This window comes from Octodon degus, unplaced genomic scaffold (genome assembly GCF_000260255.1).
Source record: "Octodon degus isolate 3935 unplaced genomic scaffold, OctDeg1.0 scaffold00173, whole genome shotgun sequence".
NCBI classification, from domain to species: Eukaryota; Metazoa; Chordata; class Mammalia; order Rodentia; family Octodontidae; genus Octodon; species Octodon degus.
In genome coordinates, this window is record NW_004524749.1 from 702,582 (window position 1) to 709,670 (window position 7,089).

The following is a 7,089-nucleotide window of genomic DNA, read 5'->3' on the forward strand; positions in this document are numbered from 1 at the left end:
AATATTGGATTTTAATAAATAAAGGATACATAAGATAGACAAACTACTAACATTGTAGTAAAATCATGGGTAACAAGATAACTCAAGAAGGAATCATACATTTTAAATGATTAACTACATTTTTGGCAGTTATTTGTCTTCATTTTAAAGAGAATAAAAAAATAATAAGAAGTTAGAAATGGTACACAATAACAAAACAAAATGATAGGTATTCCGCAGTGGTGGTTCTAGTGCACATTGTTGTCTTCAATGCTGCTGAGTTAACAGATATATAAGAACAGTGGTTAGATGCCATGAAGTAGGTGGCAATGCCTTAACCATGTGCATATTGTCAGGCCCGGGGGCCTCTTCCAGCCCTCTCAGGGGCAGTGCTAACTGTCTCCCTTTTCATACAACACTTTTTTTTTGGAGACTGGGTCTCACTATGCAGTCCAGGCTGACTGACAGTCCTGTGTTATTCTCCTGAGAGCTGCTGTTACAGCCGTGTTCAGCCGGTCTAGCCACAAGTGTCTACTTTCTGTCATGGCTCCCCAGACCTTAAGTGGTCTTTAAAACATCATCCCAGGCTTTGCCTAAAATTTCTGGAAAAGAAGTGGTTCTTTGGACCATTCCAGTGAAGATGAGCTAAACCAAGAAGTCACAGATAAAAATCAAAGAGTGAATGAATGGAAACTTCACAGTGTTCTTGGTTAGTGGTGATCTAGTAGCTGGTCACAGAGGGATTAGGTAAGGGAGAAAGAGAATGGGACAGCGGTGGTCTAGCATCTACAAGTAGCTGAGCTAACCCCCAGAACAAAGAACAAATAGATGTGAAATAGAGCAAAAAGCAAGAGAAACACAAGAAGAACTAGAAGAATAAGAAGGAAGAAAACAGAACAAAGATGTAAGAAGACATGTGGAGAAGCTGCAGTGCAGATTAAAGGCTGAAACAAGTATATAAAGAGCCTGAGCTGATAACAATAACATCAAGCCATTCTTACTGCTCTGAGAAGCCAGAGTTTCCCTAGTGTGACTTCCTTGGGTATTTATCCCACTCAACATGATATATGTTTGGTTCTTTTTTGAGCTAGAGTTTCTCTATGTAGTTCAAGGTGGCCTTAAATTTTCTTCTACATAGCCCAGGCTAGCTTCGAAACCTTGGCAATCCTCCTTCCTCAACTACTTGAGTGCTAGAATCACAAGTGTGCACCATCATGTCCAACTCAGCTTATTGTTATTGTTTTTGTCTTTGTTTTATTAGACAGGATCTCATGGCGTAGCTCAGACTGGTCTTGAATGTGGCCTTGAATCTATGACAACCCTCCTACCTCAGCCTCCTGAGTGCTGGGATTACAGGCACCATGCCTGGCTTCAACTCAGTATTAAAAGGTGCCTATTTCCTGGTGTGGGACTGGTGTAGTTTTTTTATCCACTCTGTCTTCTTTTCCTACCTGCAGCACTCTGGATATGGCATTATGTTAGCTGTGTTAGGTTCCATGCCAAATTTGAGTTTAATTCCCAATGAAACTCTTCAGTCAGCATTTCTTCTTGGAAGATAAAAAAGAAGAGAGAAAAAGGTTACATGAACAGGCGACAACCTCAGTTTCTGTACCTTTAATGTAGATTGCAGTGGCTGAAAGTTAATGAGGCTTGGTCACTATTTTTCTGTATGTTACCTACCTTTTTTTTCCTTGACTAATTAGTCTGAAAATGGGTTTTAAAGAAAATCACAGTGATTCTCAGGATTGGTAATGGGGTAGTTAGAAACAGCCTCTAGAAGTACTTCTGCTGTTCCAAGCTATCTAGAAGTGTGTTTGTCAGGACCACGGACAGAGGCAGGCCCGCCCTCCCACCCCCTGGGGGTGGGGTTGGAGGGTGAACCAAAGTGGCTTCAATAAAGGAACCCTAGAAATTCCTGGAAAGCTGGTGCCTACTGCCTGCCACCTTATTTAATTATGCAATGATCAGCAACCTTTACATTTTAATTAGGGACTCACTGTAATGAAGCCATCCTGCCTGGGCTTGAGGCAGGCCTGCACATTCTTTTGTCGCTCTGGAAGGGTCTTCAGCACTAATTGGCTGCTTGGTAGGTTGGTCTTGACAGTACCAGGTAGGTAGTGATCCCCTTGCTTTCTTGTTAATGCATTCTCTGGTCTCTTTGCCCTCCTCCTCTTTGATTTGCCTAATTAGTGCTAATAATTTAAAAGCTGCATGGCCCTCTTTTGATCTTGCTGTCGATGGCAGACAGAGCCATTCCATTAGCAGATATTAAATAGCACTAATCTATGGTGACACACAGTTGGAACTAGCTTGCACACAATTCTGGCCTGAGACCCTGCGGCTGCCTTAGGCGTGTGTGTGTGTGTGTGTATGTCTGTGTGCATGCACACACATGCACACACACACACACATGCACGCACACACACACACACATGCATGCACACCCACACCCATTCACTTTATTCCTAGAGAAAATTCATTCGTGGCAGTAGCAGTTTAAAGCACTGTATCTTAATAACTGTTTGAGGTCCCCTTTATTGTGGGTTGGCATTGAAAACCACATGATTTATTCCACATTTCAGGATTTTAATGATTAATTCATGAATGTATCTGCAAGAATGCCAAGGTCTCCAAAATAATGAAAGCTTTTTTTTTTTTAAGTTGTTTGTTTTCATTTCAAATCAAAGCAATCTGTCTTGAACATTCATTTCTCTCCCCCTTCACTCCATTCACCCTGAAAAGGAAAAAAAAAGCTGCTTATTTCACTGGGGTCTTGATAACATTTTGACAAGTAATAGAATTCATTTACATTTATCAAAATAAACAGATAAGTCTTCCATCTTCCCTCTGGGTAGCTGACACGGACGGGTCTCTCACCTGCCGCGCACGGCAATAAGCTCGAGGTCACGGGCAGTGCTTCAGCCTGTGTGCTCCCAAGCATCCTGAGACTTCTGTGGAAATGGAAAAGGGATGTTCAGGTGTGTGTGGCTCTGCGGGACCCCCACCAGGGCCTGGGAAGGCGGATGTTGTAGCTGTATGTGCCTTGGGCTCAGGAGCCGTGAGCCACATCTTCCACATTTGTAGGTTGTATTTAGAGGGATGCCAGGGCGAAGAGTGTTGTTTCTGTACCTGGATTGATTGCGTTCTAACTTTAGCTTCATCATTTTCCCACCAAGTGTGTGACTAAGGCCAAGTTACTTATAATAGTAGCTATGGCATACAGTTGTGTTGAAGATTGAAAGGGGGCATTCATGTAAAATGCACAACACCTGGTATATAGCAAGTGCCCAAAAGTTTAGGAGCAGGAGATTGGTGACAGTGACAAGGAGGGCAGTGATCAGTCACTGGACCTGAGCCAGAATACACTGACTCCTTGGACAGGAGCCAAGGGGTCTAGGTAGAGGGGGGTCACAGTAAGGAATGGCATTCAAGACCTGAAGGGCTAATAACCAACAACCTCTCTGTGTGCCCCTATTATTTTTAAGTTTTAAAAGTTTCATTTATTTACTTGGGAATGTAACTGTCATGTTGGATGAGTTCAAATAGTACAAAAAGAGACATAGAGAAAAATTAGTTCCCTTCCTATTTGATCTTCCACTGCCTTTATTCTCTCTTGGGCTTAGTCCCTAAGATCTTGATCCTATGTATTCACCCACTGTTCTCTTCTTTATTTTTTTTTCTTTCAAAAAGTCTTTAGGCTTTGCTTCTTGTACTAAACATGAAGCCTGAGAACTTTATTCAGCAGTGCATTTAGTTTCAATCATTCTCCCACTGATGGGCATTTAGTTTCTAGAATCTTCTCATATCATGGCCTTGATGTAGGATAGAGAATCCATTAGTTTCTTTGGTAAGAGAGATGTAACAAGAGAAGTACATGGCAGACCCTGCTTTCTTTCTCTTCCCCAATGACTGTTGCCTGTGCTTTTCCCTGAGCCAGAGGAAGCTCTGTTTCCCAGGCCCTTTGACTTTGAGTTTGGGGGGCAAAGTTTTCCTCCCAGTACTGCTTCTGTGGAATGTCCAGTGGTGAGCTTTTTATCCCGGAGGCTACCTACAGTCAGACAGCTTGTTTACACAGACTCAGTCTCTGCCATGACTGTAGGGTCCACTGGGCAGCTTCCCCCATAGGCTCTGGTGGTGCACTGCCCTTGTTGTCCCCATCCCTGGAGTTGGTAGCATCTTCCTGCTGTGGTTAATCTTTGGGTTGCCTCAGTGTCTCCTCTTTGACTTTCAGGTTCTCCTATATGATGAGTAACCACTTGATCACATTAAACCCTCTCTGTTTGACAATCCAGTTTAAAAATGGACTAAAGAAGTTAGATATGGTGGTGGTGCATGCCTGTAATTCCAGCTCTTGTGAGGCTGAGGCAGTAGGATCACAGTGAGTTTGAGGCCAACCTGGACTACATAGAGTGTTTAGGGTCAGCCTGAATTACAAAGTGAGATTCTGTCTAAATAAAACAAAACTCCAAAAACCAAAAAGTAAAACTGGGCTAAAGAGCTATCAGACATCTCTCAAAAGAACTATAAATGGTCAACAAATACATGTAAAAAAAAAAAGCTCAATTTACTAATCGTAGAAGAATGCAAATCAAAGCCACAGTGCTAAATACATTAAAAGAAAATGAAAAAGAGGGCTGGCCAAATAGCTCAGCAGATAAAAGCTCCTGCTTAGGCAGATGCAGGGGCCAGGGGTTTGCTCTGTCATGCTGGTCCTGCCCCTGGGGTGTGCTGAGACTACAAATGAGACTGGGTGTGGTGGCGTGCGCCTGTAATCCCAGTGCTTGGGAGGCTGAAAACAGGATCACTATGAGTCCAATCTATGTAGTGAGACCCTGTAGACTCTGTACTAAATATATTTTTTAAAAAAGCCACAGTGTGGTAGCATCTTACCATGGGGAGAATGTCTATCCTCAAAAAGACTGAAAAGAAATACTGGAGAAGGCATAGAAAAAAGGGAATTGTTGGCAAAAAAGGGAATGAAAAATGAAATGTAGCCCATATGGAAAAGAGTATGGAGATTAAAAATACTAAAATAGAATACAATATGATCCAGCAATGGTACTGCTGAGTATGTACTAAGAATATTTAAAAAAATTGTCATACAAAAGGGGGATTGCATCATTATTTATGATAGCTGAAATGTGGAATCAATACAGAAGCTCTTTGGTGTATGAATGGATGAATATTGTGTATTTATAAAATAGAATACTATGCATTCATGAGAAAGAACTAAATCTTGTCATTTGCAATGAAATGGATGGGCTGGGGATATAACTGGCCCAGCACCTGTCTGGCAAATAGAAGGTCCTGAGTTCGATTGCTGGCCCCAAAACAAATAGGTAGAACTAGAGGTCATTAAGTGAACTAAGCCTGATGCAGAAAGAGAGAGAGAAGAAATATTCTCACTCATTTGTGGAAAGCAGTGAGCCAACTTTGTAAAGCATGGAATGGAAAACCTGTTATTAGAGGTCTGGAGTGGGGCAGACAAGGGACTTCAAAAAAGGGCATAAAAAACAGTGTAGAGAAATCACTCCTTTCCTTTTTGTTTGTTTTTTTAGCATGTTAAGGTAACTGTTGGGCAAAACAACCCATGATTTCTTTCAAAATGATTAGGATAGAAAAGTATGAAATTCTTAACGCATAAAAATGAGTAATGGTTAAAGAAACAGGAAGACTTATTACCCTGATTTGATTAATACACATTGTATACATCTATTGAATTACCATAATGCATCCCATGAAGATGTAGAAATTTCTAAAAATGATAAAGTACTTTAAAAAATTCTCTCTGAAACACTCAGTATGGATTTGATCTTTCTGGATGAATCCTAACTAACCAGAAGAGGATGGAGGAAGAAGAGGTGAGTGGAACATGGGTTTACACCCAGTTCAGAGAGGCCAATAGAAAAACCACAGGTCTGGGACTTGGTCATAAGCTGGAGGGAGTACAAAGAGAAAGGGTGTAGAGGGAGGAGAGGTCACGGGCACGACCTGGGTGCTCCACAGGTCACTGAGGGGAAAGCGGCATTAGCCAAGGGGGCTTAGAAGTGACAGCTTCCTGGGAGGAGGCCAGCCCCTTGAATGTGGGCTTGAGGGAACCAGAGAAGAATTTCAAGGAAGGCAAGGGTGGTGCTCAAAAAGATTGATTGTTTGATACACAGGGTCAAAGAGTAAGAGCATTAAGCTGAGGATCTGCTTGCAGATGAGGTGGTCTGAGTCACAGAGCTGTAATGCTTTAATGAAAGAAGCTAAAAGGGGAGAAGCATGGACAACTTGGAAATTAGAGGCTGGTATTGGAGAGGGAACCCTTACCTTTATGATGGGATAGTGACAGTATAAAACTCATTACTGTACTTATTTGAAAGAATATGACTTAGTTAATTTGTGGCCAAATCTGCTTAGTCTTAATAAACCATTTCTCCAGCTTTGACAAAATCTAAGGACGTCTTCATGGCCGCCTGTTCACTGTCACAGAGATCTCACCCTAGAAAGTTAGGCCTGTATTCATCCATGTGAGCTTCTGTAACACAGTGTTAGACTAGAGAGTTTAAGGCCAGATGCTGGCAGACTGTGTATCTGGCACGGGGCTAGTCTTTGCTCCCCAAAGGACTCCTCACTGCTGTCCTTATGTGGTGAAGGGGTAAAAAGGAATAAGCACATGCCCTCATGTCACTTTATTTTTATTTTTTGTCTTTTTGATACAGTGTTTAGTTGTGCAGTTCAGGATTGTTTACACCCGCTTTGTAGCCCAAGCTGGTCTCAAACTCACAGCAATCCTCCTGCTCAGCTCCCAGAGTGCTGGGATTATAGGCGTGTGCCGCCACACCTGGTCTTCTTTGCCTCCTCGCATCATTTTAGAAGGGCACTGATCCAACCCCTGAAGGCTCACTGATGATGTTTTGACATGAATTTTGGAGAGAACATGAAAACCATAGTTTCACCAAAGGAAAGCTACCATAAATCACAGACCTATGGTTTCTCAGTTAGAAAAGGTCATTTTGCAGTCACACTGAGGCCCAGAGAGACTCAGGTAATTGCTACTGTATGAGTTGCACTTATCCAAAGTCATATGACCAAGAGGTCTTCCTCACACACTATCAATTTCTTGAA

The 7,089-nt window shown here is 42.1% G+C and overlaps 1 non-coding gene across 1 annotated transcript; it reads right to left on the bottom strand.

The window, feature by feature from the left end:
* Positions 1 to 272: 272 nt before the first annotated feature.
* LOC111813231 lies at positions 273 to 398 on the bottom strand. The gene has a single exon (XR_002818542.1). It is a non-coding gene; the product is annotated as a U6atac minor spliceosomal RNA (small nuclear RNA).
* Between the last annotated feature and the right edge of the window lie 6,691 nt (positions 399 to 7,089).